Source organism: Equus caballus, chromosome 3 (genome assembly GCF_041296265.1).
Source record: "Equus caballus isolate H_3958 breed thoroughbred chromosome 3, TB-T2T, whole genome shotgun sequence".
NCBI lineage: Eukaryota > Metazoa > Chordata > Mammalia > Perissodactyla > Equidae > Equus > Equus caballus.
The window spans coordinates 21,731,324-21,744,827 of record NC_091686.1 but is presented as its reverse complement, the minus strand read 5'-3'; the positions used below and the strand labels follow the sequence as shown (position 1 = coordinate 21,744,827).

Sequence of the window (13,504 nt, the reverse complement as noted above, 5' to 3'; positions counted from 1 at the left end):
GATATGGGAGTTACTCGGCCAGGAAATGACAGAGCTGGGATTGCAACTCTGGTGTTTCAAATCTAAGACCAGCGCAGTCTTCGGTGACGCAGCTTCTTTTCATTCAAAAGTACATATTGGGTCGTTGTGGTTTTCAAACCTCAAACTAGAAAGTCTTTTTGTTTTTCCCTTCCTTCCTCCTTCTGTCTTCTCCTTCCACAAATATTTATTGCACAACCACAGTATGTCAGGCATGGTACCAGGTCCGGGGGCATATAATAGTGGCCTTGTTGAGTTTGAAAAGACAGGCACTGAATAAGCCACTGCAGATGGGAGGGCTGCTGTAAAGGACATGCCAAGAACGCAGTGCAAAGGGAAGCAGGGACTGTTCATCATTCGGGTAATTTATTGAGTGCCTACTATGTACCAGCACTGAGGACCCGGACGTTGGACTGCTGGCTCTCCTACTTACTAGCTATGAGGCCTTGGGTAAGTTATTTAACCTCTCAGTTTCCACATCTGTAGAATGGGGATAATACTGATACTTACCTCAGAGGTTTATTTTGTGGATGAAATGAGAAAATCTATTAGAAGCCCTTCGCCAGGTGCCTGGCTCAGAGTAAACACTGAGTAAATGTCAGCAGTTATTATTTAGAGGTGACATTTAAGTTGGCTGTTAAAGGGGCAGGAGGAATTTAATCAGAACGCCACTTCTGGAGGCAGCTGCTGCCTTATGGGTGGTATCTAAAATTATTTGGGTCTTTTGAACAAAAGGAGGAGTGAATAATCTTGAGTGGATAATAAGAGGCAGGCCAGCCTGTTGTGACACACAGCCTGGGCCAGGGATCTGCTACTAGGGGCTGTGAATGAGAGGAGAATGCAGCAAGGCAAGGAGCAGGTGGCAGCTTCGCTTCCTCTCCTCCAGAGCATCTCAAAGGCACTGGGGAGAAAACCCTGTGCACAAGGGAGAAAGATTAAGGTTGAGGAGGTGTATCACATCACAGAATTTTCACAACTCATTCCTACCTTGCCTAGAAAACAGCTATGGATCAGTAGTTAATGGACCAGCATCAGGAGCCTTTGGAAATTCAGTGACAGTGCAGTGGATTATAGTTTACTTTTCATTCTGTTTTAATCTAATTTTCAAAAGACTGAATGTAATTCTTGACTATGGATCTGTTGATTCACCTTTACTTATACAGCTGTAATAATTGAGAGATGCCAATATCCAAGCTGATACTCAGCTGGATGTTCTGATACGGCCCCATTGGTTGTTTGCAGTTGGTGTTCCTTAGGACAACTCAGTGACTGTGCTGTAAGGAGTTATTTAGTATTTTGAATATCACCCCTGCCAATAAATAAGACTGGACCAAAGCAAAGTTTGAAATATATGAAACTTGAGAATAAAATACTTCCTAGTTAGTAGCTCACCTGCCCAAATCACAAGTGAGGGCCAAGAAACAGGACCTGGTGAGTGCCCTGGACAAAAAAAAGAACTGAAAATAGTAGACCTACTACATACATGCCAAGGGAGGCCTGCCTGGTGATCAGAGCCTATAGGAAACCCTCGGAGGATGGGGCGACAGAGGTACCTTCTAACACTTCAAGGCTCATCCTGAAAGGATACATAAAGAGAAACACATTGGAAAATTATTAGCTAACATTAGAAGTTTCCTTTTTAAAGGTTTCGATCTCTACCTCAAAGCTCAGAAATCTGTTGAAGGGCAAATACCTGGAAAGGGTAACATTGTAAGCTCTTTCCAGACGGGATGAATTTCACACCCTTTCCAGATGACAGACTTTGACAGTGGAAAGGAAGGGAGTGCACATGGTTCTGACAGCAGAAGAAGGGGTACTGCGCTGAGCTGTCCGAAGCTGCAAAAATAAAGCCTACTCATTTCAAGAATTTGCCAAAGGCTGGGTTGCTGATAGTTACACTTGAGAAGCATCATCTTCAACTCCATCCTCTCCTTGGCCCGTGTCCAAATAGATGTCATGTTCTCTGGATTCTACATCCCCCATATCTTCTGCATCCACTTCTCTTTTCTATCCCTCTCTGCCCGAGTTTGGTCGTCTCTTGGCTGGACTCTTGAAAAAAACTTCTACTGAGTTTCCTCCCCTCCTTTACTCCATCGACAGACTTACTGTCCTATAGCACAGATGTAATCATGTCACTCCTCTGCCCCAAGTCTTTGATATCTATAGAATAAAGTTCAAACTTCTCAACTTGGCCACCTTGAATCTGGCCACAAGAGATCTTTTCAGGCATCTCTCTTACTACCTCCTCCTTTTCTAATTAACGTTTTTGACTTTTGCCCAACCAGACTGCTCACTCTTTCCCAAGCACACCCTGTAAGATTCCCATGCCTTTTACTCTTCCATTACCTTTGTCACACCTGCCTCAATTTATCTCTGCCTAACAAATTTTACCTCTTCCTCAAAGCCCTGTCCAAATGCTCATTTCTATAAAGCTTCATGACTTTGCCTCCCCACACCTCAAAGTAATTGCTTTTAGAGTTTGCACAGTGTCTGCCAGTACTTGTTGAATGACTGAATAAATTTTCTCATAGCAATTATTGCAATGTCTGTTACACCTCAAGTGGTTGCAAACACGCATTGGTCTGTCACCTCACTACATTCCAAGCTCCCTAAAGATATGAAACGTATCTTATTTGTATGTCCTACAGAACCTGTACCTTGCAATGCAGTAAGGGGCCCTTAACTTTTGTTATACTTTACATATAGTGAGATTTAAGTGCTTTGACGTATTATTTCATTTGTTCTGGGTTACTTATATAAGTAAACATATAGTTCTGCTCTTGATGATGAAGAATTAATGGCACCTGTAAGTTACTTTACTTGTGAGACGCAGTGGCAGAGCTGAGACCGCGTCCCCAACTTCTGGTCCAGGGCTGTTTGATGCATCATCCTTTATCCACACATCAACATTCCTCAGAGAACCAGAGCACTTCAAAACAGTTACTTCCGTAACTACCTTGAAGAAGATAACCTACTGGAGAAGCAATGTCTGAGCAAGATAAACCATGCACCCTCCGCCATGTCCCAAATGATGTACACGTGGTAAATCAGTGCTAATCATGCACAAAACACCTTGTTTACACTTATTCTCTGAGATCAAGCTTACCCCTTGGGTCACTCTTTCATCTCAGGACAGCAGGGAATTTAAGAAGTCGACAGTCACTCACAAAATCCTAGAAGCTCCTACTTAGACATAATCCTCTTCACAGAGCCCATAAATGCTAGGTGAGTAGTTACATTCAAGAAATAAGTCTGGGCACAGTGAACAAATCATCACATTTGGTTCTTCTACCTGAAGGCCGCATGTGCACGCGTGCACATGGGTACACACACACACTGGGTAGCAATCTTCAGGGGCTGAAGTGTCTCTAAGCTACCAATATGACTCTCGGAGATGACCTGCCTGATTTCTTCAGTGCTGTGCTTCCACAGAACAGGGTCATCCCCAGCGGGAGACTACACCCTCTGCTATGGAATCCATCCTCTCTGTCAAACTACATATTTTAATGCTTGATTATCCAACTGGGCTGGTCCAGGCTTTGTGAGCGCTGTCTGCATATTCCTCCGGGAATTCTTTGGTTACAAGATTATTCTGGGCTGTGGCTATCTTGTGTACCTCATAGGTATTATCTAGTGTTTCCTGAGACAATAATTAGAGCAATTAGGATGGCCAGTGGCTTTGGACTGATTGATTCTCTTAAGCTCATATGCAGGTAGGAAAGATTTAACTGCCCTGGTTCTGTCGGGGTCCAAATGATGCCTAGGTTTCCACTGCTTAGTCAAGCATTTCTGGGGTTAATTTTCATTAAAATGACTCTGACACTAATGACAAGTGACTGTTTCTGCCCCCATTTGCAATTTTATAATAATGTCCTTTTGTTCGTCTCTCACTAAAGGATACAGAGACATCACAGAAAGCCTCCATTTGTCCCCGTTACATATCATTCTTAATTTTAATTTCAGAATTGTTTCTTTAAAAGAACATTGTCTTTCTTTTACAATACAAAATATTTGAGGATAGGAACTGTGTTTTTTACAACCAATATAGGAGGTAATTGAAATGATAAAACAAATAAGCAAACACTTCCACATCAGAACTAACAGTATTCCAGGAATTCACAAAGAAGCATTTGGGCTGAAACCTGGCTATAGCATATCATGAGAGACCCCTAGTGAATTCCTTAACTCCTTGATCTACGTCAGCAAAAACAGGGATAATAATGCTCACCTCAAAAGGTTTTAGTGAAGACGAAATGAGAAAAATTTTTGTGAAAGGATTGAGTGGTGCTCAGATGTTGAATGTGGCTGAGCATATATCGTATTACCAGATAGCCAAAACCTCATCAAAGAACCCTCGCTAAATGCCTATGAAAATGTAACTAAAGCAAGAAGAGTTTAATATATTTCTTCCTTTCTTTCTTTTTTTGGAGGAAGATTAGCCCTGAGTTAACATCTGCTGCCAATCCTATTTTTTGCTGAGGAAGACTGGTCCTGAGCTAACACCCATGCCCATCTTCCTCTACTTTATATGTGGAACACCTGCCACAGCATGGCTTGTCAAGCAGTGCATAGGTCCACACCCAGTATCCGAACTGGTGAACCCTGGGCCGCCGAAGTGGAATGTATGAACTTAACCGCTGCGCCACCGGGCCAGCCCCTAATATTTCTTTTATGTCCCCTGCTTGATTTCATTTGAACTAAAAAAAAAAAATCAAACCTATAAAATTTAGTGTTTTTAGGAATTGTAAAGACTATTTATCTTAACTTCCTCATTTCCCAGGCAAAGAAACTGAGATCCAGAGAATTTAACTTTAAGGTTATAAGATTAGTAGTTAGCACAGAGCAATTTCCCTTACATCCTGCACACGTGCTAGTTTGCACTGTTGTTCTGAAAGACTTGTTGAAGAACTAATCCTTCCTCTTGGGTCTAGAGTGAGAATGACTGATGAAAACATTTCACCTTGAATATTTTTTTTATATATAACTTTTTGTTATGCTTCCAATGATTGAAGGAACATATGCTCATTCTAGAAAATTTGGAAGAAAAACACAAGAACAAAAGTTAAAATTACCCACAGTCCTACCACTCAGTGATAAATATTTTTAACATTTTAATATATTTAATAAAGTTGGAATGATTCTATATGTTTTTTGTAAATTTTTTTCATTTGACTTTCTATAGACATTTCTCCCATATCATTAAATAGTCTTTGACAACACAATTTCAAAAGGTTGAATAACATTCCTCTGTGTGGATTTATCATAGCTCAGGAGTCAGAATGGCATGTCAGAATGGCAGCCAGACAGATTTGGGATGGAATTCCAGCCCACCTCTTGATAGCTGGATGATGCAAAACCAGCTACTGATCCTCATTAAGCCTCAGTTCTCAAATTTGCAAAATCTTGATAATACTTATGTGGTTTCCATCAAGGTTAAATGATGTGGAGTATATATGTACTTAGCACTGTGCTTGTATACAGTAAGCATTTGATAAATGGTAGCTATTATTATATTATTATTATTATTATTATTTTATCACACTTATTATTGGACATTTGCATTGTTTCTAGTTATAATTAAATACTGTGTGCAGTATCCTCCCCATAGCCACCAGTGTAATCTACTTGAAATGTATGCCTGTTCTAGTCACTCGCTAGCTTAAAGATCTCCCATTGCTCCCCATGAAAGATATTTAAACTTTCTCTTCAGCAGTGGAACCCTTCTTTTAAATATCTTAAGTAAAATTTCCCAGAGAACTTGGTTTATGGCAGGGGTGGGGTTCAGATCCTGGACCAATTCCCAGCCCCACCCCACCTCCCTGTTGACAAAGGCCCCTAAAGCTTGTCTGAGAAACAGTAGAGCTGCTCTGAGTACACTGGGAGTACCTCTGACCTACAGAGTAAAAGTGAGGCTCCAGAACATGGTGTACGTCTCCAAACTGTCCATTCTTGAAAGACCCTAATGTAGTTTCTTTTCCTTTCATTTTGCTTATGTTGTTGCTTCTGTCTGGAATGTTCTTACTTCCCATCTTCCCAAGACTAACACCTACAACCAATTCAGTCTGTGCATCATTTCCTCCAGGAAGACTCCCTGCCCAGACTGGTGAGAGCCTCCTCTTTCGTATTCCAGGATACCCAGTCAAGTGCTCTGTCATTGTGGGTACCACATCCCCTTGATACTCTGGACTGGGAGTTCTTAGAGGGCAGAGACTGTGTCTAATTGACAATTGTATTCCCAGTTCCCAGCATAGTGCCTGAGACTGGTAGATGCTCACTAAAAATATTTGTTAAATAAATCAACTTATGAATAAATTTTGGGGTGCCCCTTTGAATATTTCCTTAGGGTAGTTTCATAGAAGCAAGATTGCTGGGTGAAAAAGGATGAACATTTCCATGCCTCTTGGTGCATTCTTGATAAGACTTATCATAAAACATTTTTGAACCACAAAAATTGGCTATTTGTTGGTGTCTGATTTGGTTAAGGCAGACAGAGGTATGAGCACTTGGGATGACCAGTACAGAGTGGGGCCCTAAATATGTTGCTGTCCAATAGCACATGTTACCAGATGGCTGGAGATTCACAATGCTAATGGATGGTGACTTTAGCCACTTTCCATCCATGTAATAGCTCTGAGTTCATTTTCTCAACTGTAAATGAGTTTATTAATATCTCTTAGAGGGTCATGTGATGATTGAACTGAATGAAATGGGCTGACACACATACAATCCTAATATATACATTTGCATGTTTTTAGTAACTGTTAATGAGGAGAGCTGGATGAGGGGGAGTTGGATAATCTGGGCTACACTAGAAGACAGAGTTCCAAGTTTAGGAAACATTACAGCCAATCTCTCTGATCAGCTTCACTTTTCATAGAATCCCATAGTGCCTATGTGTAAACTATTAGGATACAACTAGATTATCCTATTTTATCACATGGAAGATAAAGAAACCATAACTATCAAAAACCTTAAATTTTAAGGGGAAGTTGAATAAATTGAAATGGTTCTAAGACATTTTAAAATATTACACATCTCCATGTTCTCATTCAATTCTATGATTTTAATGCCTTATATACCCATGACTTAAGAAAATCCAAATCTGTCGCCCAGACTTTTCTCCTGAGTTTCAGACTCATATATCCAACTGCCAGGATGTCATGCTGGTGAACTTGGTATGTTCAAAGCTGAATCCATCACCTCCTCTCTCCCCATATTTCTGCAAACTTGTTATTCCTCCTATCTGCCTGTCTTATCACCATCCACTTAGTTACATCAAACCAAAAATTTGGGTCATTTTCAACTTTTCCTCATTCTCAACCTCCACATCTAATTAGGCACCAAATCCTGTTGCTCTAAAGCCTAAATATTTCTCATGCTCATCCTTTCTTCTCCAACACCACTGTCACTATCCTGGATCGGTCTCACATTATTTCTTGCCTGGATTACTGCAGTAACCTCTCAACTGGTCTCCCCGACTCTGGTCTAGCTCTCTCCATTCCATCACTCACATCCCCGTCATGAGCATATAATCAATCTGGATGAAAAGGAGCTGTAAACGGCAATAGATATCAATGTCTTCAAATCACCTTCTTTAAAAAATATGATGTCATAGGTTAAGACATAATCAGTTAAATATAGTTCTCCTGGAGACAGGTTGACTGCTCAGCACAAGAATCAAATGAAATATAACAATGAACGATATATCAGTTCACTTGAAATAGTACTCGTGGAGAACCGACATTTATTGGGTTGTGCGGAGATGATGTGGAGGTTAGTAAGGCTGGAAGGGCATGGTGGATTAAGATGAACTTCTCCAGCATTGTAAGGGCCACATGGGCTTTTTGAAAGTGGCAGGGAAAGGATCGTTTACTGAAGCCTATTAGAGCTTGATAATTCTAGAAGTCAAAGTCACAACCAACAGGAACAAACTTTTCTACCCCCAAAATGATAAATACATTGTTGAAGTGCCCAGAAGGGGACTTTATCAGCTTCATGACCACAATGAACCCCTAAACACCAGGGGCTTTCCACGAAGCCGCTACCAGTGCCTCAAGCCTTTAACACATCTACTGCCTGCAGGTTAAGGAGAGGAAAATGATCTAAGTTCAGCATGTTCAGAGAAAATGGTGGTGAGTATAAAATGGAACGAAGTCTGGAGATTGGAGTAAAGCAAATAAAACTAGCAAACAAGTAGAGATGAGACATGGTACTTTAATTATGTTTTCCAAATAATCTGTGGTAAAGACCAGTTTTAAAAAAAAACCATACCAATAAACAAATATTTTTATAAAACATGAAAAAATTAATACTGGAAAAATGCAATGTAAAAGAAATACAAAATACCAGACCTATTTTTTTATGACTAGATTACCGAGACATAAAAGTACTGTCAAGCTGCTGTAAAATTTTCTAAATGCTCATTTTTAATCTTTGTATTTGTCTCATCATGAACCAGAAACGAACAGTTCACAGACCAGCACTGGTCCACAGACCACGGTTTGAATAGCACCATTTATTCAAGATAAATGGCAAAGACTTTTCTCACAAAGATAGACTCTTGGGAAGACACTAATCTGTTAGTTAATGTTCATGTATCTTTCTTTCAAAGACTGAAACATTTTGGTTGTTTGGGTCTTGGTAAACTTCCGTCTCTGGTCAGGTCAAGTTGAGACCATCTCTATGAGAAAATACCTATTAAACCAGTGAGCCTCAAGTCAACTTCTGCAAAAACAATGGCTATGTGGATTAAAAACTCTCAGAACAGAATATATAATCTGTGACTATAATGTTGACTGTATTGTTTAGTGATGGATTTTTCAGTCAATCAACCATTAAGAATGTCCCTCCATTCCACCCAGATCTCAATCAATTATCATGATGTCTGATTTGATAGGCTGATAGTCACAGTGATAGAAACACTAGTGATAGGGCAGGTTCCTTTGGCCTGTATTGAACAATAAATATCCATCAAGCATGAACTATATGTGGGCTTCTTGCTGTCCTTATTCTAAATACAAGGGCAGCTGTCTGTCTCTGAAAAGACATGCATAGTCTGTGCTTAAATGGCAGACAGAGGATCTCAGCTTCTCAGATCCACTATTGTTTTAGGTTAAAAGGGCTAAGAAATATCGATGAAGAAGAGATAGAGAAAAGAAAGAATGGACAGAGATTTTTTTTCTTATGTTTAAAACCTTGTTCACAGATAAGCTGTTCTCATACTGTGCCTTGAAACCCCATTACAAGGCACATTTAACATGACTCTCATGGGCTGTTTCTCACTATGGCCAATGGTGAAATGACAGTTAGTGGTAACTTTAGAAATAAGGAAATTGATGTAATGCATGGAGAGGAGACGTATTAATTTATATATCAACCTATAATTTGAGGGGACTGACATGCAAACTTTGGAGGCGAGAAGACTTTAGGAAGATAGCCCTCAAGCAGGTGGAAAACAGAAGTCCCATGGAAACGAATTCAGGATGGCAAACATGCATTGAACATGTTCTAAGCATTGGGGATGCAAAGTTAATAAAATGCTCTCTTTGTTTTCATGGTCTGGTGTCAGAGGCAGACATGAACACAAATAATTACAAAATGGTGGGAAACGTGCAGAAATAGGAATTTGTACAAGGTACAGATGTACAGAAGACAGAGTGATTATCAGGCAGAATTGACGTAAGAAAATATATAAAGTTACAAGGCAATTTATATTGGTAAAATGACTCCCAAAATGTTAAGGTAAATCATTTCTACAAGATTCTACAGGGAAATCTAAGGTCTAATTCACCTTAAGTCAAGTATGCACATAACCCCCGACTTGTAAAGATATAAGTTAAAAATTCTTCACTAGGATAATTGCCCTCCACCAAAAATTACACATACACATACCAACACTCCTGTCCCTGAACCAAACCACCCAGCAGAACTCTTATTCAAATAGAACCACTTTGAGTGAGCCCTGGAGGGAGCCACAAAAAGGCAAATGACAAAGGATGAAAAGAATGACCGCTACTTGGCTTGAAACTTCAGAAGTTTGTTCTCAAGTATTTTATTCTTTTTAATACTATTATAAATGGAATTTTTTTCTTAATTTCATGTATGGATTTTTCATTGCTAGTGTATAGCAATACAATTGACTTTTGTATATTGATCTTGTATCCTGCAAACACTGTTGAACTTGTTTATTAGTTGTAATCATTGCTTTTTTTGTGGATGGCTTAAGATTTTCTATATACCAAGATCATATCATCTGAAAACAGAGATAGTTTTACTTTTTCCTTTCCAACCTAGATCCTTTTATTTCTTTTTCTTCCCTGATTGCACTAGCAAAACCTCCAGTACAATGTTGAGTAGAAGTGGTGAGTGTGGATATCTTGTCTAGTTCCTGAACTTAGTGGGAAGGCATTTAGTCTTTTACCCTAAGTATGATCTTAGCTTTGGGGTTTTGTAGACGCCCTTTTTCAGACTGAGGAATTTTCCTTTTAGTCCTAGTATTGAGCAATTTTTTTAAGTCATGAAAGGGTGATAGATTTTGTCAAATGCTTTTTCTGATTTTCTTCTGTTTTTGAATAAAAAAATTGCATTGCTTAAATCTGGCTTTTCCAGGAAGGCAGATCATGTGCCTAAATAGCTTGTGGATGTAGGGAGGTGGATAAGAAACAGAAAGCTCCTGGTGTGCTTTAGTTTCTATTGGCTACATTTAACAATGTAATACAAGAAGAGAGAGCTCGAGAAAGAGCTTGCTGGTTTGAAAATGGGATTGAAAAATGCAACTATTTTTCACTTCCAACCAACAAAAGATAAAACTGAGAAATGCTTTGAGTAATAAGGCTGATTTTTAAAAAGCTTCACACCCGAGACTAAATCAAGATCATGTCCATCATACCTTCTGCTGAAATCTCTGAATTGATTTGGTGGTGCCCATTAAATGCTTTCAGCTGGAGACAGCAACAGAGGGAAAGAACTGATGATTAAACCATAACATGCTAAGTGTCTGCTGGGAAGCTGTATATATCACTTCTACCCACATTCATTGGCAAAACAAAGCTGTATGACCAAGCCTAACATCAAAGAGACAGTCGCCCATATGGATAAGTGTGAATCAAATGAAAATGAGTGGTATGGATAATCATTTCACAGGGAACGGCAGCAAATAATTGAAAAGAGTGATAAAACCTGCCACAGTCTGTTTTTTTGGTAACAAATATCCCCTCCCGACCCTTTTTTTTCTTTTTTAAAGATTGGTACCTGAGCTAATATCGGTTGCCAAACTTTTTTTTTTTCTTCTTCTCCCCAAAGCTCCCCAGTATAGTTGTATATTCTAGTTGTGAGTGCCTCTGGTTGTCCTATGTGGGACGCCGCCTCAGCATGGTCTGATGAGCGGTGCCATGTCTGCACCCAGGATCCGAACCGGCGAAACCCTGGGCTGCTGAAGCAGAGCGTGCAAACTTAACCACTCGGCCACGGGGCTGGCCCCTTTCTCCCCACTTTTACATGCAAAATATTGCCACCTCTTCTTTAAAGAAGACACCCCAAACTCTTATCCAATCACATTTCAAACTCAAAGCACTGGATCTCATATGGCTCCTCTTGATCCAGATACTTATGAACTTACAAGCCAAGTTACTTGCCCCCACATGCCCCACATATAGTGGTGGAAGAGAGACAGGGTAACTATAATAAATACTTCCATTTAGAAAGGGAAATTATGGCAATCATACAGCAGTCACTGATTCACAGCAATTCTGAAATCTCTGTGGGATGACACGGTAAAGCTCCTCTAGGGGTAGGGACTGTTCTTTGATTGGGCTCTTGTTCTGCTCCCTGGGGGAGCTTCCCAGGTCATTGTTCTCCATGGCCTTGGGAGGTCCCTTCCCCTCCATTATCCTCCTTGGCCACATTTGAAAGGGATATTGAAAAATATGCTCTCCATTGCTGCTCAACCTGCTTGCTATAGAAGATTGGGGGCTTCAAGTTCATTTTTGTCTCAAATAGTCATATTAAAAAAAGAAAACAACCTAGGGTGGTGTCTCTTTGGGAAGTGCTGCAATCCTAACAATGTTAAATTTTCCAATTCTTGACCATGGATGTCTTTCCATTTATTTAGGTCTTTAATTTCTTTCAAAATGTTTTGTTGATATCATATATCTTTCAAAAATGTAGTTCGCTTTGCATCTATTTGATCCTGGTCAACCCCATATGTCAATAACTAATTGCTTAATTCTTTTTGAGACATGCCTCCCTCTAGACTTGATTACAGGTATTTTGAACTCTGAGTTCTGTGGGAGAACCAGTCATTAGTCAATCCATGGGCAACATCAGGCACCATGAAGTGCCTGCTGTGTTTTGAACGCATTGTCAGAAACATAGGCCTTATTGTATAAAGAATAATCGTCTCCAAAACATAGGACAACTGAGCCTATTTTCCCAAATGAGAACCGTTCCCTCTAGTCCAGTGGTTTACAACCAAAGGTGACTTTGCTCCTCAGGGGACGGGAGGTTTGGCAATGTGTGAAGACATTTTAGTTGTCACAACTTGGGGGTATTACTGGTATACTGGGTAGAGGCCAGGGATGGTGCTGAACGTTCTAAAATGCACAGGACACCCACCTTCCTGGCTTTTCTCCTTCTCTCCAACAAAGAATTGTCTATTGGAAAACGTTAACAGTGCTGAGGTTGAGAAATTCTATTCCTAACAGTACCATTGAAACGGAAGTCCCATTAAGTCTCTTGATAGCTCTCCAGAGCAAAACCAGATAACCTATCTCTGTGTTTACCCCACCAGCCAGATGTACGTTCTTCAATTTTTTTCCTCCCCAGAAGCAAAAAGTTGGATCAGAGAGAATATGAAAGCCTATTTGTTTTGATACTTGAAGGAATCACAATTTGTTTTTTTTAACCCCTTCAGTGTCTATCGACTACCACATCTCCATCCTTCATCTTACTTGTTAGAATTTCTTACATAATACATAATCTTCTGATCCCTTCCTTTATCTGCCAAAGATTCTCTATCATACTAAAACACATTCTCTATTGATATGGATTTTATTTCTTCTTTTTAATTCTTAGTGCAGGCGTTTCTTTAGGTTCTCTTAGAAGGAAAAGCAGAGCTACTGGCAGGTCCTGCTCTGGCTTGTAATAATGTCTGGTTAATCATTATTATCATCTAGTGCCTTCAAGAATGTTCCTATTGTCATTAGGTGTTTGTGAAGAAAATCCATCAGGTTTCACACTAAAACAGGGGAAATACTTGAGGGTGCAGGAGTTTCATGTTGAGGATCTCAGAGTCCTCAAAGCATAGAGAGATATTTTAATAAAAATGTGTAAAACACTTCAGAGAGAGATTAGTCCAACACGAGGCAGAACACAGTGAAAGGGAAATCATAGATGCGGAAGCACCTGCCAGGTCATATCACGTAGACCTTTCCTCAGAGAGCAAGGCAGGCTGTACCTTCTAAGGATCTAGATTCTAGAAGAAGAAAAA

The 13,504-nt window shown here is 39.8% G+C and overlaps 1 long non-coding RNA gene across 1 annotated transcript in view; it reads left to right on the top strand.

Annotated features, from left to right (window-relative positions):
* Nucleotides 1-306: 306 nt before the first annotated feature.
* The window catches only part of LOC138923584 (uncharacterized), a 120,640-nt gene continuing 107,442 nt past the window's right edge, over nt 307-13,504 (top strand). The window contains exon 1 of the long non-coding RNA XR_011437370.1: nt 307-468. This is a non-coding gene — a long non-coding RNA (uncharacterized lncRNA). The remainder of the gene's footprint in view (nt 469-13,504) is intronic.